We start from the raw sequence: 27,956 nt of genomic DNA on the forward strand, positions 1-27,956 counted from the left end.
GCAGTGAGGGCTGGCTGATAAGGTGGGGCAAGTCCAGCTAGGGTCGCAGCCCAGTCAATGGGGGGACTACCTCCCCCAGGCAAACCCCAGCTGAGGCCAGGGAGGGGGGTTAAACTCTCCTTTCCCCACTCAAATTTACTGCTGTCTGTGACCATGGACTATAAATCCCAGAGGCACCCGGAAGCAGGAAGAGGAAGTGATAAGCAATAGGGCTTTGCAAAGCTTCAGTCCCTGATTTGATTCAGCAGAGATTCTGCCCAATTCAGTGGCCGAAACTCCTAATCCGAATCAAATCAGAGGACCCTTTAATCTCTCCGAATTGAATCAGAACCCTCTGAATCAATTTGGCGATTTGGACATAGACACAGCTTTAAATGTTTTTTCTACATACCTCTAGGTAGCAGGCAGCTCATGAATCCTGTGATGCTGGGGCTCATGGAGCATCCCACAGAAGCGCAGGGGGGGTCCCTAGCATGCTTGGCAGCAGACCCAGAACTGGACCAGAAGCTCTTCCAGTCCACTTCTGAGTCTGCCGAAGAGCGTGCTGGGGCCCCCCCCAGACCACCCCTGGCTCAGCGACTGGTGCCTCCTGGGCCTGGGGGGGCACCTGGGGTCCCCCCGCAGCCAATCGCTGAGCCGGGGAAGCGCAAGGGGGCTTCCCAGTGCACTCCCAAGCAGACCCAGAAGTGGACCAGAAGTACTTCCAGGTTCGCCCACCCCCTCGCGCTCCTGTGGGATGCTCCATCCGCCCCAGCACTGCGGTGTTCATGAGCCACGCTGGTACCTCAAAGTACATAGAAAAAACATTTAAAGCTGTGTCTATGTCCGAATCACTGATTCTCTGAATCAGCATTGAATCTTCAGATTCAGATTTGGCTGAATCAGGGACAGTGATCCAAATCAACTAATCGAATCACTGTCCCCGATTCGGGCCGAATCTGAATCTGAGTCCTGCTGCTGTGATTCTAGACTCAGCTGTGATTCTAGACTCCAAATCCCAGAGACCTTGGGGCAGCAGGAAGAGGAAGTGAACACACAGCCTTTGCTGGCTACTTACCAGAGAGCCATGCTCTAGCAGCCCCTGGCTTCTGGCCTGAGCCACTGCAGGCACATGGCTGCATTTCCTGCACATGAATCAAAGGTAAATGTTTACACTTCTTTCAGTTTAGTTTATTTGTGCAGTTTAGACTAACCTGCAAAGATTGAATCAGTTCAGCCTTGGGCTTTTTGACTGTCTGTACTTAGCCACAATCAGGGGGCAGAATCATTTCATATGACTTGCAGGTCCAATCGAATAAGTTCTCCTCTCTATTATTAAATGCAATAAACTACTGGACTGCAAACATCCTGCAGTCAAAGGAGTATTTGTTGAAATCAGCCAGGTAATAATTTAAGGAAATCAGGAGCTGTTTACCAAACGCTTACTGTGGAACAAAAGGCCAAATTAAAAAAAAAACTAACTCCCATATTCTAAATTATGCAACACTACATGTTATCATTCTGAGTAGCATAAAATTGATTCCTGAGGAAAGTAGACACAGGTAATTAGCTATTTACCTTTCTGTTTATGTGGACAGGGATATTAAGTGAAAACTGGGGCCAAAAGAGAAATTTAAAATTTCATATATTTTCAAAAACTGTCAAGGACAGAGAGAAGTGTGGAGAGACATGACAGAGGGGTGGGGATTTGGGTCATTTAACTACACATTGAACAATTCCCATAAAAGATTTGAATGATCTAATTTTAACAAATTCATCTTTTTCAACTCTGAAATAGCAGTCATTGAGTTACCATGTGACTTTACATTCACTTAATTAAATTAAATTAGGCTCACTAGCCTGGGATGTTTTCTGTTTATGACCACAGCAATGGTTAGTATGGATTTACCCAACTCATCTCATGTCATGTTTGAAAAATACCACCTGTACCACAGCACGAAGATTCTGCTTTCCTTTTATTGCTAAATGGGTCCGGACTTCCTGGTGCCTGTTTCCACAATTAGAGTTCTCATGTCCTTGAGACTTTCTTTCCCTCCTGAGACAGAGTGGTGCTGCATCTATCCGATGGCAGGAGTCCATATCTGCTCTTGTCTAGTGAATAAGAGACCTTTAAGATTTTGCAGGGGCTCATTAGTCACTTAACTAGTTGATATTCTCCAGGCATACTCCACTGTAATCTTTCATTTGTTTTAACTGAGTGCTAGTAACTAGGGCTGCTTCTGTATCCCCAGTAAAATTCACCTGTGGTAACACCACATAAACCTGTAAGAAGAAACGTGGGTGGAATGGCTGAATGGGAGTGCCCATGCTGTGGAAAGGATATCTGCCAATCTTTTGCAGGCTGGTTAGGAAGGTCACATTGGGCAGGGAAAGGAATGGTCTTATTTGGATCTCTCAATTGCATTTTAACAAGCTTGCAGTGGTAAGATACTGACAGTCCTTGTCCCCCTGCTTTACCTGTGGCAGTTTAGGGTCTTTCTGCTGTCTTCAGGCAATAGGCTTTGTAGTTGAGCATCAGGATTGATTGTGTAGTTTTAGGAATACGTTAGATGAGGATGTGTATGGGATGGTTTGGATAGGGAGGATCCTGCCTGGAGTTGGGGTTGAACTAAAAGACTTCAGTTTAGTCTCCAGGCTAAAAAATAGTCCAGTTGGGCTTGGACTAAAAGAGGTTCCGTCCAGCCCTACTTTTCTAAGAGTCTATGATTTAATGTTCCCTGGGGCCAATGTTTATATGATCGGTGACCTTAACAAATCACACATGTGGTGCAGATGGGCTGTGACAGCTACTCTATGCCTCTCTGAGGGCGGTGGATTAGCTGTACAGCGGGTCTTGAGTGGGGCGGAGGAGATTTTATCACCACAATCACTCTGCGCTCCGCCCTTATTGTTACTCAGCTTTTGCTGGGCTTTATGCAGCTGGAATGTTATTTACCTATCTGGAATATAAAAGTACAAAGTCATAAATTATATATAATTTCACTCTTTCTCATCAAGTTTACTTATCTCCGTTGCATTCCACTTGTGATTAAGTTTGCTTGCTGTCTAACTATTGGCTGTTTGGCTGTTTAGTCATCATTTTAGTGACACTTACAGGAAAGAGCTATTGTTCCTGGGCTTCCTAGGCACTTACAGTAGTTCCTGAATTTCTAGCTGTTGTAAATTAAAGAAAACATCTCTGAAGAAATGATTCTCTGAAGAAATGACGGTTCTGATTCACTAAATTAACAAAGTTCTGTAAATTCAGTCAGGAGAGATTTATGCAACTTTCAAACTTATAGCTTCCTGAAAATGAGCCCTTCTGTAGTGAGTATTTAACATTACATATTTATGTAGTGTTAAATAAACGTTGAACCCTCCTGCCCAAATTGTCAGTTTCCTTTCAGCTGTCTCTACTGCTAATCATATAAAAAATATTAGAAAGATTTGGCTTTGTCATATGCTATAGTGGAATTGTTGCACATAGCTCACTGTATTCATTGAAGAGCTTCACAGAAGAAAAACCTTGTCAGGCTGTTGATCAAGGCAAAACATTTGCATGGATATAAGTAACTTTGGAGATGAAAAACTCAGTCACCAATCAGTTCTTCAGGCACGTAAAACATATCTGCACCATCAAAGGACTGTGGTAGTACCTGTCCAACTTGTAAGTGGCCAGGGGCTGCACAACCCACAGGACACCCTAGCACGGGTCACACCAGTGGAGCACCATGGACCTCTGGGGCTGCACACTGCATGACCCCTGCAGTTGCACAATGCACCCGCAGTAACCCCAGGCTGCGGCATAAAACACTCAGGTGCCCTGCAACACCCGAAGCTCCTGGCTGCAGGCTCTCTTTTCTCTGGCCTCCTCTCCAAATTATATCACACCCCAGGTACCCTAGGCCACAAGCTCCCAAAGTGGGAGAAATGGAAGGAAGCGGGATCCTGGAGAGCATGGCTGCTTCTGCAGACAGCACAATGAGAGGAGCAGCAGCTGGGTGGGAGCCCAGGCTACAGTTTAACCCTTCTTGGGTCACATGCAGTTGACAGGCCGCCAGTTGGACATCCCTGCTATAAGCAATCCCAAGACAGCAAATGTATTGTAGCCATATTGTAGCTATATTGCATCCATTTCGGTGTGTAGTGCTCATGGAGGAATCAGTCCTCGTGGTCTGCTTTGTCAGTACAGACAGTCTGTGTTTGTAATGCATATTAGAGAGTACATCTTTGAGATATAAAGTAATCATGTAATAGAGAGAGGTGGTGGACAGATGAAAAGCTGTGAGCAAGCTGCTGAAAACACGGTGAGAATTCACAACGTTATACTGAAGGCAGGGAAAGACAAGTTTTACTAAGGCACTCCTTTGCAGCTTAAGTATAAAGACCAAAGAAAGAATCCAAAGCCTAGAATGCAAGTCTCAGGGAAAAACATGTTTCAGTCACAGATATTCATTCTAGTGAAACAGCGCACATATTTTAAGGCCATTAGGATGTAGCTGTTGCCAGGATAGAACTGTTGCATTTGGTCCTCTTCTGTCTGAGAAAACAAATGGTACAATTCTTTAATTTAATGTAGAGGGCTGCCAACTCTCTTGGTCTCCCCATAACAGAGAGCACTGTCAATATTTGCTGCTGTCTTCCCATTGCATTTATGACAGAGTAACATGCTGTTCTGTCTATGCCCTAAGCACACAATACCTCTTTTTATCTGACTTGTATGAGAGATGTGGCATTTACTTGCTTAAATGCAGGTTCAGATAACAAGAAGAGTTTTGCATGTAAATGCTGATCATTAGGGGTCATGGTCTTAATTTAGATAATGAAGGATTTTGGATAAAAGAGAGTTGCACTGTACAGACATTGGTAGATATTATCTACAAATCCAGGAAATGAAATTCTCCTCTTTCAACATCGAACATTTCTGGGAACCTTTCAATAGATAGAAAGTGATACTATAATCACCAAAAGTTGTTTGCTTTTTTGGCAAAGCAACTTCACACTAAAATGTGTACTTGTATAAAATAGCAGACAGTGATTCATTCATGCCAGAGCAAACAGGAGCACAGAAAATTGTAAAATAGCCAGTTGTTTATGAAAACAGTTTGTGTATAACATTCTGTAGAAATGAAGCTGCCACTGTTGTCTGCTTGGGACTCAGTCATACAACATGCCGAGTATCCCAGCCCCTTCGCCAACACTTTACCTTGGCACGTAACTGACTCGGTGAGATTGCTCATGCTTAAAATTAAGCATGTGCTTAAGTGCATTGTGGATCAGAGTTCTCAGCACCTTATGGGACTGAGACATCGAGGTATAATCTTCACCTTCATGCTTATGAGCCTTTTGTACATAGGTTGTCACATGTGTCTGCACACATCCACACAGACATGTCAGATGAGGGACTTAACTTGATGAGACATAAGCCCAAGGTTTTAACCACTTCCTGTCATTGAATAAATATCTCATGAGATTTTTCACAAAAATAAGGGGCATTTACTGTTACAACCTGATCAAGCTCCGGTGCAAATAAATCCTTTCTGCCTTATTAGAATTCCCCCTGAAGTTTTAGATGGATGTAGCCTTCTTCTTCACTTCCTGTCCTATTGTTTTTGTGTTGGAATAAGCCACTATTTTCCCTTTAGCAGACACCTACATTATCTGAATCTACTGGTAATATACATCTAATGCATTGTCTTAAGACACTGAAAAACATGTCTGCTTTATGATATTTTAAATTGTATATCCTAGATTTGTGTTGTGTGGATTTAGGCATGATTAAGAAATTATTGGGACTCTCACAAATAGAAGATAGGCATGTAATAAGATTATACTGCAAGCAAATCATTTAATATAAATATTAAACAGTGTTAATGCCTCAAAGAATTGGTTGATACAAAATTTACTGTTATGAATTTAGCTCCATCAATATTTCATTTATATTTATAGAAAATTTGGTAGAGAAAACAGAATAGGTTCCTAAATTGTAGGGGTTACTTCACTTCAACTCCCTACAGAGCACAAACTCAACAATGCAAATAAGTCTATGTCTGTCAGGACACTGTTTCTGAATGGTTTACAGAGCCAACTAATCTGAGACATTACACGACATTATATGGCAGAAAACAGTGGTGTAGAAATACGGGCCAAATTATCAGGTAGTGCACATATGTAAGCTAGTTGAAACCCTAGCCTATAATTTAATGACTAAATTAAAGCATTTGCTCATATGACTTGTGGGAGAGAATTTAAGAGATATAGACAAGAGAGAAATATTTCAGAATTAGAGCTATGAGCCAGATCCTCAGCAGTGTAAACTGGTGTGACTTAGTTGAAGTCAGTAGAGTCAAATCTGTTTCCACCAGCTGAGGATTCAGGCTGTAGAGTCATAGCATCGTCATCTTGTACATCTGTAACTATTCCTTTCTTTAAATAGTCAGAGGGTCTGACTCTTGTCTTGCTGTCGCTTAGCTCTGCTATGTAACTTTAAGAGAGTTACAGTGACTTTCACTCCCAGGAGTCAAACAAGTTGGATACTGTGGTCCTTTTATCTTGCAAAACTTCAAGTTACTGATCATGTAATGAAACTTAGAAGTGCTGCACCGGACAGCCCAAAGACACAGGTCTAAACAAGGGACACTGAATTAACAGTATAAAGTAGGTTCATTTATTTTGTGTTTTGTTATCTGTGTCTTTCTTGGTCTTCTGATCTATGGATAGCAGAACAGGAAGTGGCATAAAGACCCTCATTTTGCTCCATGTGTGGAAATTTTCTAATTAAAGGGCTGCACTGGCAGGTTTCCACTGTCATCGTGACATTTCACACTGTTTATGGAACTTAACCAGAGAAAGAAAAAATGCCACCTCTCAAAACCAGTTAAATAATGAGGAACAAGATGCATTCTTTTATCTTTCTGTCAAGTGAGGCACAGTCTATTATCTGCTACAGTCTGTGGCTGGAATCACCGTCTCCCCCAGGCCAGAATTTTACAGTCTGATTACTCTATAACTTCCTGCAGTAAAACACCAAGAGCCAGAACATTAAAGGGGAAAAAAAAAGACTCAAGGACAGGCTTTAAACTCCAGTCTTAACATCTACAGCTGTTACTGTATCCTACAGATCCTGGTAATACATACACCTACATATGTTGTTGTACTGATATTCCAAAGGTACATAACATGCATATCTGCATGCATGCATGCATAAAAACTGATTGTCAGCAGGGCTGAGTACTTCTAGCTCGCCCTAGTTATAATAGACATTGTGGATGTTCAAGAGCTCAAGCGAGATGGAACCTGCACAGCATCCCAGTATTGTGAACCATCTTTTACTTTGAAAGAGGCTGGTTGTTAATTTTCACTTTTAATGAAACAAGTGATTTTTTTCTGTTTAGCAGTACTTAAAGCTGAGGCTGTGATATGCCATTATATACCTGCTGTTCGCCATTGAAGACAACCCAGGCTCATAGCTTAGCTTTGTTCCCAATAAGATGGCAACTGATGCTCCTAAAAGAGCTCCGCATACACTGAAATCACTCAGCAATAGTCAAATTGGGCCTGTTGTCCTTAGAACAAGGCATTACATGCAGCTTGGAAAAGTGTCTGCTTTGCTGAGGCTTAAGAACTAAAGTAGCAGGAATGTGTAACAGATTTGTAAAGAAATAGTAATGCTGTGCATGGTCCTATTCTAACAAGCAGTGAACTCTAATTCATTATATTACAGCTACACAAAGTAATTAAGTACGGTTGTCATTTTTAAAATATCCTGTAAATTGATAGCTCTACTTATGAGTAGATGGGTAAGTGAGATTGAGCTCACAAAAGCTTGTGCTATACATACTATGCATACTAAATTATATATATAAATACATCTATATGATTTAGTTAGTCTATAATAGTCTATGATATATCATAGACTAAGTATTATAGACTAACTAAATCATATACAGGTTTCCTTCACTTTATGCAGGTTCTGTATTCACTCTTCTGTGATGACCTTTTTTATACCAAAGATTCATTATATGCAAGGTAAATTCACTCTTATGCGATCGGTGTGGTGGAAACCTGCATTCAGCTGCTTTGTGCGGTGCATTGTGGGAGTGACGTGCACCAAAATATAGTCTCCTGTGTGGATCTGTGCTCCTCACTCCCTGTCTGTGACATGTTTTTGTAGTTGCCATCCCCATTATGATAGTGCCTTGTGCTTATGTGTACTGTCTGCTATTGGTGAGTGCCAAAATTGTCTTGTAAAAGTGGTAGAAATGGGTCTGGAGGTTAGTACAGTTAATGTTTTGGAACGTATCCCTATTTGTTACATTGTAAAGTGGGTTCCCTTCATGCAAATTTGAGTTATGTGCCATTTTCCAGGAATGCACATACAGTATAAAGCGAGGGAAACCTGTAAAGGTATAATGTATGTGTATATATGATTTAGTTAGTCTATAAGGTGCAAATCTAGCCTGCCTTCTGCCTGACTTCAGACTAGATGGTTAAGGGCAGTGTTACAACTACATATTGTATTTCTCCTCACTGAATAAGAGGTCTCATCAGATCCTGATGCTTTAGTTCAGGTCTTAGCAATAGTCCTTTAGGACTGACACATTGTCAAACTTCCTCTTTATCCTGAAACCAGAATTCGACTACTTCATATCATTATGTGATTTCGAAGTTTCTTTGCCACTTCAAAGTATCTTTGCCACAGAGACATGCATGCTAAAGAATCACCTGGGCTCAAATCCTTTAGATAAATAACTAGCATTTAGAATGGCTGCATTTATTCAGCCCCAGGAAGGCACATACCCCCTTGTAAGTAACAAAAATTGGAGGAAGGTTCTTGGGCTCTCTTAGCCCAAAAGCCAAGAGCCTAATAGTTAGGGCACTTGCTTGAGGAGTGCAAAAATAGGTTCTAGGATTCCCTTGCCTAGATGGGGTGTTAACCTTTGTCTCCTCCTTTCCTGTGTGAAGGGGAATGATCATTGTTCCCATTATGCAGATGGAGAAAATGAGTCACAAAGAGTTCCAAGATTAGCCAGGGAGACAGTATCAGAGGATGAATCAGATCCCAGGCAACCTGACTCTCTGCTCTGTGCTGCTTCTCAGAATGAACAGAGATAAATAAAAAAATGAAAAGAGAGATAACAGAAAAGATAAAGTGGCACAGAGCTACTGCTGGTTTTGCTGTTTCAGCCTCTGAATGAGCTTCAACATCCAGCAATCTTGAATTAGTGCAAAGTTCTATGTAGTATATTCACAAATGTGGTAAAGCAGTGAAGATATTTTACTGAAGTGAGTTTCAAACATGAGTTTAGAAGGGAGTGGAGGGAAATCAATTTAGCTCCTACCATTACATTTAATGCAGGAACACGGGCAGGTACTCAGATCAGCTGCTTCCTGATACAAGTTTTAACCATAATTTTTAGCCTGGTCTTAAAAGACCTTTCATTTGTATGCCTGTATTTTTGTAAGTGCAAATAATTAATTATGGGTGTAATGTTTTTACACCCATATTTAATGGGTGCAAATGTTCAGATGTACTGAAGGTCATTTAGACATGCAAATACCTGATAGCATCTTGCAGTGTGCTGAGGATATGTCCATATTGCAGACAGCAAGATGGAACTAAGCTACTTTTAAACAAGCTAACGCAAGTAGGAGAAGAAGTTTAGCTGTGGCAGCTTGAGATTCTGTGCATTCTATTTGTCTAATTTAGCTAGAGTTCTGAAAGTGAAAGAGTTCTACACGGGCATATGTTGATTCTGGGTTTGTGTTTTGTTTTGTTTGTTCATTTTTATAGACTAGGAGGCATATTATTGGTCTGTGTCTACCCATTTCTCTTCCATGTGTGGGCCGGGAGCGATCCGGGCCCTTTTTCGTGCCGCGCAGGCTGTGGCCAGCAACCCAGGCACGCTGGATCGGAGAAAACAGGCGGCACGCTAGAATTAGGCACGGACACGTAATGGTTGATTCAAGATTATTTACTTACACCGAAGATGGTTGCGGTGTAGGCTGGACAGTTTCTCAGGCACAGCTCCGCTTAAATCCTTGTTTGAGGACTCAGACAATATTCGATCACTCCCATGGAGTTGTCGAGGCTCCGTGGATCCTTTTGCGCGCAGGGAGAGGGATACGTTGAGGATTGCGAACGGCGACGGGGAGAGGCTAGAGGCTGATCAGACCTCTGTTGCCTGCTTGAAATGCGCTGGGTCCGATAGGCTCTGCAGCACTTAGAGATCTTCACACAGCGTGAAGTCTCCTCCTCCTGGTGTTCGTGGAGTCCTCCAACTTGAGCGGAAACCACTCAAGCTTTTTTTACGGCTAGAAAGCCAATCACGAGCTGCCACGTGTGAATAATTTAACACAAGCCAATAATGGGGCTCGAATTATAATACAAATGGCGGGAACTCTTTGCAACGTGCATTTCTGTGCTGCAACAAAGAAATGCACCCTGCAAAGAAAGCTACTGGTGGCGGGAATTCTTTTGCACCGGGGTTCTCCTCTGCAGCAGAAATCTCCACTGTGCAAAGAAGCTGCAATTTAGCGGGAACAATTTAGCAGTGCCAAAGCACTCACAAAACAAAAATCACACCCTTGGGTTGTGACATTCCAATGAGAAATTAATCCACTCCAGAAATATGGGTTCTTTTAGACCAAAGCCAGGTTACCTGGTTTAATCAGTTTACGATAATTTAGAAGCGCATAGGACTAAAATTGAGGTTCTCTGTCCTATTCCTGGTTTTACGATGGATTTCCTAACTTTGTTTCAGTGACTTGCTAGACAAGTCACTGAATTTTCCTGTGCCTCACTTCCCTCTTCTGTAAAATATAGATAATGACACCTGCCCACCTTTTCAAAGACGTTCTTTGGATGCGGTGCACAAAAAAGTGCCAAATAAGTATTACGATACATTATTTAATATTAACAACGAATTACCATACTATTTACAAATGGGATGAGATTTTAAAGGAGAAGCATTTTGAATGAATAAAGATTTTGATGACCAGAGATGTTGAAGATTTCTTTACTGAATACAGAAGTTACAGCTTGCTGTGAAAGCTGGCTAGCAGGTATTTTACAGGTGGTATAGAAGCAGAATTAGAAAATGTCACAGCTGACATTTTCTAATTCATTTCTAAACACCCAGCTTTACCCAGACAGCAGCAAGTCAAGAAGGGAAATGAGACCAAATCTAGCTTTTTGGAAGTAACTTCAGATTCAATAATGCTTTAAAAAGTAGGCATTAGGGAATTGCACATTCTGGGTTTCAGGGTTGTTGGTTGTAGCCATAATGGTCTAAGGACATAGGCAGACAAGGTTCTTTGGGTAAATGTGGTATCATTTATTAGGTCAACTAAATTAGTTAGAATAGTTAGAAAAATCGTTCTTTGCAAGCTTTTGGGCACAAACACCCTTCTTCAGGCATTGGAGAGAGTCTGCTGTTGGTTTGGGTGCTCTTCTGGATAGATTAGAAGCCCATAACAGAATCATCATCATCTCTGGATCTTACACCTGTATTTCCCAAAATGTAATATATATCATCCAGTGCACCAAATGCCCTGCTGGAAAATATGTAGGAGAAACAAAACAACTGCATACCAGAATGAACACACACCGAAAATCTACCGAAGACAAAACTATCCAATTGCCTGCAGGGGCACATTTCTCACAAGAAAACCACTCTCTCACCAATCTCTCAGTTTTAATCCTCAAAGGGAATTTACAAAACACTTTTCATAGACAAGCCAACGAACTTCACTTCATAGATCTACTGGATATAAAAAATCACGAATTAAATATAGACATTGGATTTATGGCACATTATAACCTGCCTGCCTTCTGAGAACCCCATGTAACCTCTCTACAGTTTATTAGCTGCACTCTTTCACCAGGTGAACATCCCTTTTCTGCCTCTTCCCACACCCACCTATTGTCTACTCTACCATTCATTTGCATTTTCACAGACCTGCATTTTTGCATATTGGCTTCTAATCTACCCAGGAGAGCACCCAAACCAACAACAAACTCTCTTCAATGCCTGAAGAAGGGTGTTTATGCCAGAAACCTTGCAAAGAACAATTTTTCCAACTATTTAGTTGGTCTAATAAAAGATATCACATTTACCCAAAGAGCCTTGTCTGCCTATCCTAGATTTCTAAACTGAACAGGTGAGCAATAATTTGACTGACATGAACTATTAATTTTCCCAAGAAACAGAAAAGAGCCAAAGGACTTTGACAGCCTAGGACTTGTTAATAAGTAAATAAAGGATTCTAGAACCTTTAAGTAGCTAATACATAGCCATCCTTAGCAATTGTGTGAGAGCCTGGGAGACAATTCTTGTCAGACTCCCAAACTCAACTGTCTACCATCATTGTACAAGTATGCCAAAGGCCAGCCTACAAATTCTGGGGTATACTAGCAAGATGATTTTTGAGGTATGCTCTAAACATAATTGATATGTTTTATGTAAAACATGTCTATGTAACTTTAAATTCCCCAAGGATCTCTGATTCAGAACTGAAACCTTGTCAACCCTAATGATTAGATTGGGTTGGATTATGCTGGTGTACCTTTGCAACAGCACGTCTCCAAGGAAATGATCTAGAAATTTACCATAAAAGCAATGATTCCATTTTGTTTCTGTTTCCCTCTAATCAATGAACTTCCTAGTTCTTCTAATAAGTGTTATACAGGAATGATGGGTTTCAAGCACCTGAACACAACATTTACACATTCATAAACTTGTTTGTTTGCACTGGGGGCATAGCATCAAAATAGCACACCACCTGTGAAAACTTTGTTAGCATAATTTCACATAACAGAATTATACTGTTGTCTGTGTGAAAGCAAGAAGGAAGTACACCTTTTGGTTCTAGCTCCAAACTTCAGCCATTACATGGCTTCAAGGCTCAAGTCTCTTAGAAATAACATATCACCACCTGAAATGACTTTGGTACTAGAAACTCATGTTGTAAAGCTTCCCTTGTGCTTCCCAGCCTTTTTTCTATATGAAAGTGTTTTTCATCAAACAGGTTCTCTCTCTAGTGCTCTCTCTCTCTTCAAGAATCATACTGTGATTTTTTTTACTTGTAGGAAACAAAAGTGTTAGAGGTCTAGGCATCTGCATTCTTCATGAAACAAACCTAGTTTTATTTCATGAAAGCCTTGTGAAATTATTCTTTTTGGAGAAACTTGTTATACTCATGTTTTAAGTAGACCAGTAGTTCTCAGCCTTTTAGACTCAAGGCATCTCTTGTTAGATTCAGGGCACCCCTCAGAAAATACCAGCTCTTCATTTTCACTTAGTTTTTGACTATAGAAAAAAAAATAGAGCAATTTTTCTGTTACAAATAGAAAGCTCACAACAGGTCAGAATGTTTTTAATACTGTGGATTCCTATTTGAAATCTTTGCATTTATTGTGTGAATCATGTTTTCACACCTAACAGTGCTAACATTGTGTGGAACCCTTGAAAGTATCTCAAGGCACCTCAGGGTGCACAGCACCATGCTTGAGAATCACTGAACTAGGCAGTGTGTTTTGATATGCAATACTGCTCTAAAATATTTTTGCCTTGGATAGACATGAACTAGTAGGATATTCTGATATAGCAGTACATTCTTGGGAGTACAATGATGCAGAAGTAACTGTGCAGTAGTTAAGGTAGGACTGTATTACAGAATTCAGTCTTAACAAGAGCTTTAAACATTTATGTTGGATGAATTTTACTGAAATGGCAAAAACCAGAGTATAGCCCTTCTGAGTTCTGTATTAATCCTTTGTGATATTTTCATGCAAAATGAAGTAATACAGAAAGAATAAGGAGAGTTCTAAAATCACTACCTTTTGCAAATAAGTCACTGAATTCTGTTGTGTTTCATCATATCTTTTTCAAGAACCATCAGACACTCTGGGATCTGTCCTTTGGCCTCCTTGTTGCCCTTCATATGCCAACTGCTCAAAAATTAGTGTTTCTTATTACATTGAGAATTTGTTCATTCAACACTTTACATCCATAATGAAAAAGGTGTATGTCAAGGCAAACCTGCAGATTGTAATTTGATGAGAAATCCATTTTGAAAAACAAATCAGTTCTATTTATCCAGATTCTTACACTGGTGCCCATCACCATTGAATGCAAGTGTCTTTTCTTATACAAAACTTATTTTTTTCCTAGAGCACTCTCATCCAAGCTTCATATTCAATATGTACTGAAAACAGCAGTCATCTTCAAGACAATGCCATGATTCCCACTAGGATGTGAGACCTTTCCTATTTTGTATGAATGTTTCTAACGCTTGGATTTGACAATGGGAACTATGCTGCTTTTATTTTTTTTAAGTTATTTTTAAGTTCAGCCAGGAAGAGCTTAATTATGGAGGTTTCTATATTTAGAATATTTTCCTTCTGTTTATAGCCAATTGCATTTCAAGATCCCTTGGGTTTGTCATATATGAGACAAGTAGAATACGCATCCCCTTCTGCATTTGTTTCAAAAGCAGAAGGAAGGTAAGGAAGAAGTAGACTAAGTAGAATAACTATAAGATGTGGGAAGAGATCATTTTTTCCAATGAAATATGCAGAGTGCAAAATATACATGTTTGAAAGTATTAATTCATTGTCATTACTTGCTCAATATTTTGTTAAACAAACTAGCCAATTTTGACCACTTTTGTAAAGCACTTTAAGCACTTTGAATTGAAAAACGATATGTAGGATGTAGGTATTATTATTACTGTTATCAGGATATTAAAAATTTAATTTAAAATAAGTTAAAGAGTTGGGTTTGAAGTTTGTTAGTATCCAGCATCCTGGTGATGACAATGTTATAATGCTGTAGAAAAGTTCAACCAGGACGGACATGGAGTCAAACAGGAAAAAATATCATCTAGAGCCAATTGGAAGAGAAGGATCTTTCACTCCACAGATAGCGCAATAAGGGTAAGGAAGCAGGATCAGCATAGGAGGAACATATAATACTGACAGAAGCATAGCTATGTAGACATTTTTTAATGTAAAAGAAAAAGTATTAACGTACTCCTTTTTGCTTACTCTTCTTTTTTAACTGAAACTAGCCAAATACTTGTACATAATGAAAATTACAAATACCATTGGCAATCTAATCTGCTTTTTAAAACCAAGATAAGGAAATTTCAGAGGGGGGAGAAACTAAAATTAGCACAGTTTTTAAGAGCTCAGCTTTAACTCTATTACTCTTTGTGTTAAAGGAGAAAATGTTAAGATTTAATTATGGTATTGTAAATTAGTTGTCAGTAATACAATGTATAAAAAATGTAAATGTATAATTCCTTATACAATACACAGAAAAAGGCATCTGCAGATTTAACTAATGATTTTAGGTTCCAGTAAGCCCTACAAAAAGCCATGTTCAAAAACAAAGTCTAATAGTATTAACATTATGAATATATAAAATCAGAAAGATGAAACATTAGATTGCTCATAGGTTACAGTTATGGTTTAGAAAGCAGAGCAGTCTCAAATTGGAAAGGATGGAAAACTGAAGTCATCTCAGCTTTGAGATAAGCCTACCGTATCGTTGTACTTAAAATGATTTTGCAGTGTAACACGTGCATAGGATCAACACATAGGTGATATATATTGCATCTATGTGCCAGGACTGATTTCAGGCTGCTCATTTTTTTTACAGTATTTTCCAATAGAGATTTTCTTTCCCCCAGCTATAAGAAAATGTAGAGCATGGTAAAACCAGTCGAGAGTACAAGTGTCCTTAAGATGGGGTCATTAGAATATTATGCACGCTTTGGTTCATGAAATGGATGCACCTTGCCACCATAAATGGTTTCCTTAGTCTATTTATCTTTGTCTGTTTTTTTATCAACAGTCAATGGAGACTATGGCTTCATTGTGTGTAGAATTATAAAGTACAGCTAGGAAAAAATTATGAGTAAAAGGGATTTGAAAGGAATTCTGTCGATAAGCACTGAGAAGGCAGGTGTCAGGAGTCAGGGCAGCAGGCAGGCTAAATTACCCCCAGCTGGCCCTAGTTACCTGAGTGCGTCTGGCTGCTAGTGATTTAACTAATCCCAGCTCATCACAGTTGCCCACATGGGCATGACTGCCTACTTATAAGGAGCAGCTCTTTCAGTACCTAGTATGTTACTCAACAGAACACAGATTTGGGGGGAAGGGGGATGTCTACCTCAGTATAGCTCAGATGAATTAGCATCTTAATTCCTCTTATCATTTTCATGAAAATGAATGAGCTTTATCCTATTAATTTCTAATTATTTTTGGAGGAAAATAAACAGCCTGTTGCATCTCTTAGCTCATTCCTCATGCTGTATAGGGCTTCTGGAGGATTACAAAGGTGAGGAACGCACATAATATCTAGCAGATTATTTGTATGATCATATGAGAAACTAATCACCAGCATCTAGCTGTGCCATATGATCTTGGACCAGTGAGTCTGGTCTTGAACTGTGCTTTCAGAGATGGTATTTCCTCAGATATATCCCCCTTTGCCAGGAGGCCAGGCCAGAGTAGAGAGAGGCAGTTTTAGCAGCCCTATATTACTGGAGGATTAGCTGAAGCAGGGACAATGTCTTGCTATCTGGATATGCTACTTTTAAGGCTAATTTGAACTGCACAAGCAGCATACATGCAGCTTAATAAGGAGCTATAGAGTCAGTCACAATGTCCCTGAATGAACACCATCCTCCTGGGTTTCAGGGTTGTTCACTACATTTTTGAAAACATATTAAATGGTTTCAAATGTGCATGTTGCACTAAGAAAGATCATGTTAAATCGGATTGCACTATTACCTCTGACAAATTTTTGCTACCAGGATACACATCGTGAACTGCAGATGGAGCAACAGCAAAGCTTCCTTTTGTTTTAATTTTGATCACCTCTTCAAGGACAATTTTTTCAAAAATACAAGTCTAATTGCACATACAAAACATAACTGTATGAGCCATGCTGATAACTGAATGCATTGTTTGCAGTAGGGAAACAGAAAATTATATGCAGGGCACTAATAAACTTGTAGCTCCCTGCTCTAACTCATAGCACTTCACAGAAAGCACCATGAGTTAGAGTGACCCCCCACCCCAACCCAACAGACATTCAATGTGGGGGTGAGGGGAGGGATGGGGCTTCACTTTGAAGCCAATCCAGCAGAAGGAGGCTGTCTGCCTGCAGCCTCTCTCCCCTCGCCCCACCCCTCACTCCCAGCTCCAGTGCTATCTGCAAGAAGGGAGGAGGAATGAGGGAGGGAAGCATGCTATGGGCTGGGGTTTGCCCACCATGAGCTGGATGAGGCTGGGAGGAGGGCCATGAGGCAGGAGGGCTCCCGTGCCTCCAGCTCAGGCTGGGCAAACCCCATCCTGCAGTTCCCTTCCCCTCTCCCATTCCCTCTCTTTTCCTGCACACAGCACTAGGGCAGGGCTGGGTTGGGCTGCATCAACCTAGTCCAGATTGTGCACAGGGACTGAAAGAAGTTATATGAAGGCACTCTGCTTTGGTGTACCTCCATCTGATCCCTCATTACATGAGGGTTAATTTGTCACGTGATTGGCCACTTTGAAAGTGCTCTGTAGCTGTGCACTTCTGGCATGGCAGAGCTATAGAGCACTTTCAGAGTGCTGATCACACAGCAAATGTCACTTCTGTCAGCACTTGCACCTGTCAGCCTCTGGTGAACATTTTGTGCGTGCAGTTTGGGGTATAAGGAGCATACATGACTTTAGAAAAATAATGAAATTACATGTGATGGCTTTGTATAAATTATGTACTGGCTGCTGGAGTGAAGAGATGGTATTTGTCCTAAAATTGCCACAACCACCTGATCAGATTTCCTTGCTAATCAAACACAAACTTAATGGAGCTAGTAAACAGTATGTTGAACAATGTCTAACAGTTAGTACAAATAAGAACAGATGCAGGATGGGCAAGTAACAGAATTATTATTCCTATTCTGGTAGCACAAGGGACCAACCAGGGATTAGACCCCCATTCCACTAGGGGCTATACAAACAAATAGCAGAAGGAGAGTCACTCTCCAGAGAGCTCATTGTCTTGAAGTGTGTACAACATTAATAGTATCATTTACAGGAGAAAACTGACTAGATTTTTCACAGCAGAGTTGAATCTACTCTATGCAAGGAAGAAACAAGCAGACTAAGTGTTAGCTGAAATGTGAGAGGATTCAGAAACAGGTCCTAAAGGACAGGGACAAAAATTACACATAAACTGGTATAAGTGATTGGAAGCCAGTTCAAATATAACACAACAGAAGTTCAGTACACATAGACCACTTTCAAAATGGCTGAAACTGGTTTAAAATAAACCTGGATGAATGTAGTATCAGACTTATTTGATTTAGGTTAAATCAGTTTATTGAATTTCTGTCCCAGATCCCCTCCAGGTTCAAGTTAATTCAAAGTCTCTCCATATCCCAAGGTGCTTTGCAACCCCACCCTCACAGGGTGAGTGGGCTAGGCTTGACCCAAGCTGTCTGCTCCAGCAGAGCAAGGAGGCATGCTCTAACATCCCCGGGTTCTGTCCTGGGCCACTGCAGGCATGTGACTGCATTTCTGGAATAAAAAATGAATGTCTGTTCAGTTCAGTCTATGCAATTTAGGTTAATCTGAGAAGAATGAATCAATTCAGCCTCTGGTGCATTGACTCTCTGTGCTTGGCTTAAGAGAACAGTATTGTCAAGTATTCTTTTTGGAGTTCAGAATCTAACTTATGCACAACAGGACCAAATGCATGGTTTCCATACGTGATGTTATTTATGAGACGAAGACAGTATGTAACAAAGAAGATGATATCAATTGTGCAAATCACTGAACTAAAGTGATTACCAAAATACTGTTCATAGATAGAAAGGACTTTTTGTTACTGCACCAAACAGGCTTAAGTCATAGAATCATAGAAGTAGGGTCGGAAGGGACCTTGTAGATCTTCAGGTCCGACCCCCTGCCTGGGCAGGAGGGAAACTGGGCTCAAGTGACCCCAGCCAGGTAGGCATCAAGCCGCTTCTTAAAGACCCCCAGGGTAGGAGCCAGCACCACTTCCCTTGGAAGTTGGTTCCAGATCCTAGCCGCCCTGACTGTGAAGTAGTTCCTACGGATGTCTAATCTAAACCTACTGTCCAACAACTTGTGGCCGTTATTCCTTGTTATCGCGGGGGGCAGTAGGGGAAACAAGGTTTCCCCCAAACCCTTCTGGTTCCCCCTAGTGAGTTTATAGACTGTCACCGGGTCCCCCTTCAGCCTTCTCTTGTGAAGGCTGAACAGGTTCAGGTCCCGTAGCCTCTCACTGTAGGGTCTGCCCTGCTGTCCCCGAATCATGTGGGTGGCCCCCCTCTGGACCCTCTCAATGTTGTCCACATCCCTCTTGAAGTGGGGTGCCCAGAACTGGACACAGTACTCCAGCTGCGGCCTGACCAGTGTCGCATAGAGGGGGAGGATCACCTCCTTGGCCCTACTTGAGATGCACCTGTGGATACACGATAGGGTCCGGTAGGCCCTGCCGACCGTGACCTCACTTTGTCAGCCCATGTTCATCTTGGAGTCAATAATGACTCCAAGATCCCTTTCTGCCTCTGTGCTCTCAAGAAGGGAGTTTCCCATCTTATAAGTGTGTTGCCGGTTACTACTGCCCAAGTGCAGCACCCTGCACTTGTCAGTATTGAAACGCATCCTGTTTTTGTTAGCCCACCCTTGCAACCTATCCAGATCTTTCTGCAGTCTTTCCCTCCCTACTAGCGTACCCACCTCACCCCAAATTTTGGTATCATCAGCAAATTTGAACAGGTTGCTTTTCACCCCGTCGTCCAAATCGCTGATAAAGAAATTGAACAGTGCGGGCCCAAGGACCAAGTCCTGGGGGACTCCGCTGCCCACTTCCCCCCAGGTCAAATATGACCCATCCAACACCACCCTCTGAGTACGACCCTTCAGCCAATTCGCAATCCATCTGACCATGTAGGCATCGATGCCACAGTCGCCTAGTTTTTTAATGAGGATGGGGTGGTCGACAGTGTCAAAGGCCTTGCTGAAGTCCAGAAAGACTACATCCACGGCAACACCTGCATCCAATGCTTTTGTGACCTGATCGTAAAAGGCAATCAGGTTGGTCTGACATGACCTGCCCTTAATGAAACCGTGCTGGTTGCCCCTGAGCATCATCCCCGATGCCGGCCCATCACAGATGTGCTCCTTGATGATCTTCTCAAAGAGTTTCTCCAGGATTGAGGTAAAACTGATGGGCCAATAGTTGCCCAGGTCCTCCCTCCTCCCTTTCTTAAAGATGGGGACCACATTGGCTATCTTCCAATCATCTGGCATCTGGCGCGAGCACCATGAGCACTCGTAAAGCCATGCCAAGGGCCCAGCAATAACCCCTGCTAGCTCCCTCAACACCCTGGGGTGGAGAGCATCTGGACCTGCTGACTTGAACACGTCCAGCCCCTCCAGAAGCACTCTAACCCGGTCCTCCTCAACCTTAGGTCTTGAGGCGTTCCCCTCGAGTCCATCTTGAAACATGGTGGGGGAGTCCCAGTCCCTGCACAAGAAAATGGAGGTGAAGAATTTGTTAAAGATGTCTGCCTTCTCCTCTGGCGCGACCACCAGATTGCCCAGCGCATCTTGCAGGGGCCCCACATTTCCCGGTGCCTTCTTCATCCTCCCTATATATTTGAAAAAGGACTTTTTATTATCTTTGATCTTGGACGCTAGTCCTAGCTCTATGTCCACCTTAGCTTTCCTAACAGCCCCCCTACAGGCCTGAGCAGTGGAGGTATACTCTTCTTTGGAGATAGCCCCCTTCCCCCTGGTGTACGCCACCTTTTTGGCAACCAGGCATTCCCAGACTTCCTTGGTGAGCCAGGGAGGCTTTTGGGCACTCTTGCCCCCCTTGCTTCTTGTTGGGATCGTCACCCCTTGGGCCCTGAGTATCGTCTTCTTAAGGAACAAGTCATTTCTTGTCAGGTTAAACCGATTTTACTGAAGAACAGTATGAGAGAAGATAGGAGAAAATTCCAAAGCTATTTAAAGGGAGAAGAGGATGAACTTGAAGTTACAGGCAACAATTGCAATTACAATGGTATTTGTGCTTTACCAAAGGGTTGGGGAAGGGTCTATAATATCTTTCACCATTACTTAGTATAGAAAAGGGGTGGTGAGTGCTCTGGACTCTCTGAAAGTCCATCTAACTCCTAACAACCAAACCAAGTCATAGCATCACCATTTTTGATTGGTTGCCCCAGTAACAAATGCTGTATTCTTATTATATGGAGAGGGTGCAAGTCAGATCTTGTTCTAGGAGGTGTGATCCTGGGCTGTAGTCTGTACAAATAATTTCTAGGCTGGATTCAGAGGTGACATAAAAGAGATATAAGTTTTGCAGTGGTAAGTGGGTGAAAGGGAACATAAAGTCATGGAAATTACACTCCCAAGGGTATTGGTATAGCCAAGAAGAATAAAGTAGACCTCTTTGCCATTCTGAAAGCAGTTGTACAACTTAGGACAAAAGGATTGCATTAAGAAATAATTTAGCCCAAAGTCTATAGCTAACACATTTTCTAATTATTTTATTTTATTTTTTTATTTATTAAATGATTAAAGTAATTTTACCTAAAAGAAGTCTTCTTGCAAATATAACAGTGCTAATGAATGTCACTTGTACCTTAAACCAGAAAGTGAATTTTGGCTTAAGAATATAACATACATGCATAAATACTGTGAGAAGAGAAGCTAAATTAAAGCTGTTAACTAAAGAGAATTGATTACTTCTAAATGTGTTTTCCACCAAGCATAATTTTAAACTTTGTGTCAGTAACAACTAGATGTGGCCCTGAGTTTTTGCTTAGAGCAATAGTACTTGTGTACCCAAAATGACTGGAAAATATTTGTTTTGTGGCTCCAGCGGTAGCTTAATAGGCCCTCAAATTTTGCAAACTCTCACTCTTGATAACTGATCTATGCTTTGATAACAATAATAAAAAACAACTAGTCCTGTTTAAGAAATCACCTGTATTTAGGCATTCTCCCTTCTCAAAATGCAACCAGGAGTATTCATGAAAACACCATCCTCCTCTATTAAAAATTATGTAGAGGCTGAGTCGGGTTTTACTCTATTAGTACTTCCACTGAGACACTGATCTTTACTTTTTAAACTTCGGTATGAATGAACATTTCCTGATTTTTCCTTTACATTATCCCTTCAGGACAGATAAATGCATAGGTCTGTATGATTGTCAGACCAGGCACAAAATAATAAACAATCTGCAAAGTGTTGCCAACTTTTTTCCCAGTATTTTTGCTTGATATAAATATTGTCTCCACAGTCTTGTCTATAGACAGAAAGCCATCCATTTAGTTGTAGGGCTTCCAGACTTCACAGGGCTAAGCAGAGAAAAGAGCATTTGGTGAGCTGTGGGGTGTTTTTTTGTAATGTAAAACAGAAAATCCATTCATTCTTGCCCCATGACAGATCCATCGCTCAATCTATCACCATTATACTGCTAGAAATATTTTATATCATTAAAGCAAATACAAGTGGTCACATGGAATGATGGGCTCAAGAGCCTTGAAAACCCTCAGCTGGTACAAAATGGCTTGGATCTATCAACTTCCACAGAACTACCCTGGTTTATACCTGCTGAGGATCTGGCCCATAAACTGAGTACTAGGACTGTGGGAAAGACTGTGCCTTTCTAAGCAAAGGATGCAGAGTGATATATGACAGAAGTAACATGAGAAACTATTAAGGAGAGCTTGGGTATCACAAGTGATTTGATTTCTACAGTTATCAAACTGATGACAAGGAAAGGCTATCAGATGTAACGCTAAAAATTCCCCTCTGTCTTTTTGTGGTTGCACCACCGGCAGATGGTAGCGGAGGAAGCAGGGGATTGGGATTGGGGGACTCAGTTGACCCCACAAATATTCCCACAGCTTTATGTTGTTATGCTTAGACACTTTGCACAGTGCTCTGGGACCTGCTTTGACCCCCTCTGCCTCCAACAAATGAAGTCTCTGGATCCGTCTTTAGGTTCCACACAGTATGATTTAAAAATGCGCAGATAAAACTGTGCTCCATGAAATCCTTCCAGTCCTCTAAGGTGGAATCAATTAGCATTAAAGTTGTGTATTTAAACAAACAAACAAACAAAAAGACCCTTACTAAGAAACACCCTACAAGAAAAGGTATCACTTGGGCTGTTTGTTCATATGGAATGTATTAGTTACACAAACACAGGGCAGAAGATAGTATTACAGATAAAGTCCTACAGTTTTTCCAATGAAAGTGAATTTGTTTCTCTTCTTCCTGTTTTTTCTACTTACCCTTAAATATTTGACTGTCATTACACTTCAGCATGTATTCTGGTTGGACTCCAGTTTTCTCCCTCCCATTAAGCAGAGTACATTTTATATCTTTGATGCTGTTTTTAACATTAAAAAAATGGCTACAGAAGACAACACTTCGACTTGTTCTGGCAGCAACATCCAAAGGAAGCCCTCTTTGACCCTGAGACTGGACTACTTCACAGGCCAGTGGGTGAAATGAAACTTTTAGGAGATCAAGTCAGAACTGCACTTTCTGAGGGAAAAACATGCTTTTAAAAAATGTTGTTTCTTCCAACAACCTTTGACCCTCCTGTTTACACTTAGACTCCTGAGTCTGCGAGAACTGTTACTAATTCTGGAAATGTAAAGCTTTTGAGTGTGCAGTTCTGAGAATATTAATCTCTAGAGAGTGCAAGTGTGCTTTACATAGAAAAGGTACACCCAGTGCAGAGAACATTTATCTTTATTGTGATGTTGAGGCAATGAAAGAAATTGTCTCTTTTCAGTTTGGGATTGTGGTGAGATACTCTGATCAAATTAATAAATGTAATTCCTTCTGAATCATTTCTCTTTTCTTTCCCCCAAGTACAAAGTAACCACTTCACACAATCTGGGAATTTATGTGCAAGAAGGGAAGACGTAAAAGAGGAGTGATAGGGATGTTTCATGGATCACTCCTTCCACCAGCCAGTCCTGTGGGGTGTTGCACTGCAGTTGATACAAGGTAATATTGGCATTCATTCTGAAGTGCATCTTCTTTTCCAACACTTTCCTGCCCCTGAAAGCAAAAGCAGGGGCAGGAAAGCCAAGATGCAGCCATGGATTTAGTACTGAGTACCAATGTCCACTGGACAAGGGAACAGGGGGAACAAACTTATTACTGTACTTCCTTGAATATAACATGCCCCCCAAATTAGACATGAAAATATGCATCTTGTTTTTGAAAGGCAGAGGGCATGTCTATACATGCTATTAAAGCACAGCAATAAACTCCAGCGCAGGAGTTTTTTGTTCTGGGTGCACCATTTGAAAGTATGCCCAGGACTACAGCATGTTAAGCCAGGTCAGAGCAACCCCAGCTGGCAAGGGGCCTGAGGGGTCTGCCTGCCAGCCCAGGGCTGTTCTGACCCAGCTCAGCGTGCTGCAGAGGGCTGGCTAGGGAATGAGGGTACTCCAATGCAAGGCCAGCTGGCATGCAGCCCCTGCACTGAAGCACGCTCATGCCCCAGCCAGCCCTGTCAGTGTCTACATGTGTGTTGCTGAGCACTAAAAAACTCCACCACAGGATAGTACTTGTATATACAAGTACCAACCTGTGACAGAATATATTAGTTTATGGTGGTCTAACAGGGCTGCATGTGCAGATGCCGAGACATTTACTATGGTGCTAATTAGGCAGCTCCACAGTAAACGTCTCAGGTAGATGCACCCAGAATGTAGGTATATACATTTTCAAGAGTCATAGCTGACTCTATGAAATAGAGCAAGTCCTCCTGGAAGCATAGAGTCTTCAGGAAGTGTGGCACTGGGAAGTTCCTGATGCTAGCTGCCTCACCTAGCTGGCATCCTGATTTTCCCAGGTGGACTTACTGTGTCACACAAGGTTAGGCCCCAGACCCTTGCAAGGGCCATAGCAAAGCTATTGATTCTTTACCATAAATAGTTCTTTATATAGGTTCCTGTAAGTAAACTGTTGTTTCCACATCACAAACCTCATCAAGATATTGCCAGCAGCTCACTTGCTGCTTCAGGTACCAATAGCTACAGCTGTGAGAAGGTTAACACAGGACTTCACCATGTTGGCATTTTCATGGCAAGCAATGTGTCTGCAGGCTTGTTTCTTTTCAAGAGAAGAAAATAGGTTCTCTGCTTAAAACACACACCAATTATTTTTTTTGTTCGGGGAGAGGGAGAAAGCGGTGTGTTGTATGTGATAAAATACGGTATTTTATGACTCTGGAACCAGAGTCAACACTTGTCCCTTCACTTTCCCCTGTTTTTTTCTTCCTGTAGAACTCACATGGTGGGGAGCTGCTAGCTGGCATGGATCCAGAATAACCACCTCTGTGTCTCCCTATGAAGGGAATTTTTTTGAGGAAAGGAAGGGGCAAAGCTGAAGCACAAGACCGAAGTCAGAGAAACTGATTCAGCATAACAGTGTCACTGATTACTAGAGGTCTAAACCATCAGCTAAGCAGTAGCCCTAGAAAAGCAGGGGGAATTGTGTAAGGAACTATGCATCTCTGGGATGCTGGAGGTGCAATGTCTCCTGGCGCCTGGCTGGAACACCTGTAGCCTGCATGCTTTGAACTTCAGTACTTAATTTTGGCCAAAGAAAGAAAGGAAATAGAAGAGGAAACATGGCTTTTAGTTGAGTCTCTCCAAACATGGAGAAGGCAGGACAGGGCAACTTAGCTAGAAGAGCCCACAAACATCCAGAAATAGGATGCAGCAGTTGCTGGATATGTCCGGTGGCTGCTTCTTCAAGGCAGTCTTCACTGTGGGCAAACTACCTGTTAAGTTGTACCTGGTGACCACTGGAAGCTGAGCCAATAAAAGCACTGTGTAGACATGGTTATACATCTAGGAACGTAGGGACCCCACTAGAATCAGCAGCTGATTGATGCAGGTATAAGAGAGATGCTTGTTGTGAATCTGGATAGACCCAATACCTGTATAATTTCGGATACATATATTTATATTGCACCAGCAGCTGAAGAGACCTGTTAATTCTTAGTCTAAGAGCTGGAATGTGGTGTTGGTTGTGGGAATGTAGACTGTTTGCTCAAAAGTTTTGAAGTATTTGGAATGGACTGGGACAGTACCATTATTCGCAAGATCTGAAGAGCCCAGGTGACAAATGCTGCCTGTCAGGATTGTATTACAAAGGCTGAGACACCATCTTTCCAGAAGGGAATGCGTTTAAGTCAAGGTAAAGTATGGAGGTGTAAGTATTATGTTGAAACATTGTATCACTACCATAGCAAGAAAACAAGGATGCCTGCTTGAGAAACACTAGTAAACTCCCTATCTAATGGATTTTGCCTAAAAGTTATCCATGGTGTTTGATATGTGTATGCTATTTTCTGCTTGTATCCAGTGTTTGTTTTAATATGTAACATCTAAGGTACGGGCAGTTCACTACAGTGCTTAGAGTCAGGGCTAGGAATTAGAAGAGAAGTACAACCAAGGTCATGAGCCAAACTCAGGAAGTCAGCAGACAAGCACAAATTAGGGGCCAGAGTCAGAGGGCCAAAAGCAAGGAAACTGGAAGGCAAGCCAGGGTTAAGAAGCAGAGTGAGGAAACCAGAAGACAGACCAGTATCAAGAAACTAAGTAGGATCTCAATAGGGCTTATGAACAGGATCATGAAGTTTTCCTGGGTAGGTCTACACTGGTTTGACATTCTTCTCAAGGCTGCCAATAAACAATAAGGCTTACCCCTTGTAGCAGGGAGCTGAGTTCTGGCCCCGCTATACTCGCCTCCATGGATGAACCAGACCCAGAAGTCCGGCAGCAAGGAGTCACTGTTGCAGACGTGGGCCCTTTCAATTCGGCATTTCCCAGTCCAGCAGTGGAGGGGAAGTGGAATCCCAGAAGGCCCCGGGGGTTTCAGGCCACCTTGAGGAAGAAAAACCTATAAAGTACTGGAGAAGGGTATTTCTCCCCTTCTCCCTCCAAGTTGGGGGAACAAACCAGGAGACTTACCTGATGCCACAACCTAAGTCCTATTGGGTCAGAGACTGAAATCAGTAGAGCTGTCACAGCAAGGTTAGAAGGTATTACTAAGGACCAAGGACAGGGAGCAAAGGACTCCAGCTTAAACAAGCAGAGGGTGCCAGCTCTACAGGCAGGCTGACTGATTTAGGAGTGCGCTGTTTGGTGTGAAGGCTGCTCATAATTGGCAGGGAGTCCGAATACCCAGTAGGAATAGATGATCATCCTGGGGAGAAGTGCATGAAGTTAAAGTGAGGAAGCCAAAGTAATTACATGTTTAAGTTAATTAATGGGTGAGTTGAGAGATAAGAGAGCCTGGCATAAACTGACACCGTACAGGAATGATGACTTAGCATATTCATTTGTGTTGGCCTTATGTTTATGAGATGGATGAATCAAACCTGGATAGAAACAGCTGCAGGTCAGAAACTGAAGAGAGGACATGCAGAGGTGAGTGGATCTAACCCCTCACCATTTATCTGTGATTACTGAAAGTGTCATCTGGGTGAGTGACGGACAAGGGTAAAAGGGAGGAGGAGCCTTGGAAAAGATACACCCCAAGGTAGGTGAGAAGTCAGCAGACAGTAGATCATAAACCCTGGGAAGAGAACAGCTGAGAGGAATTTTCCCCAGGGTGCGCTTTCTCTTAGTATTCAATAATCCCATCAAGATGTGGCAGGAAAGAAATCCAACAACAAAGGAGTGTTGAACCTAGGTGGGAAATTACCCACAGGCCAGATAGCACCCTGTGACCCCTCTACTGATGCCTCGTTCTGTGCACAAGATGGGCAATACTCACTCAATGAGCAGCTACTCAATATATGTATTCTCACTGTTGAATGCATGGCTACATACTGTTCAAACCTTGCTCTAGAGGCAGAATGATTAAATTTGTTCATAGACTTCTGCGGTGCTCATCACT

The 27,956-nt window shown here is 41.8% G+C and overlaps 1 long non-coding RNA gene across 1 annotated transcript; it reads left to right on the forward strand.

The window, feature by feature from the left end:
• Positions 1-1,063: 1,063 nt before the first annotated feature.
• Positions 1,064-27,850, forward strand: LOC109280788 (uncharacterized). Its single transcript, XR_002087208.2, has 3 exons — positions 1,064-1,141; positions 23,904-24,041; positions 25,331-27,850. It is a non-coding gene; the product is annotated as an uncharacterized LOC109280788 (long non-coding RNA).
• Positions 27,851-27,956: the final 106 nt, after the last annotated feature.

This window comes from Alligator mississippiensis, chromosome 2, assembly GCF_030867095.1.
Source record: "Alligator mississippiensis isolate rAllMis1 chromosome 2, rAllMis1, whole genome shotgun sequence".
NCBI classification, from domain to species: domain Eukaryota; kingdom Metazoa; phylum Chordata; order Crocodylia; family Alligatoridae; genus Alligator; species Alligator mississippiensis.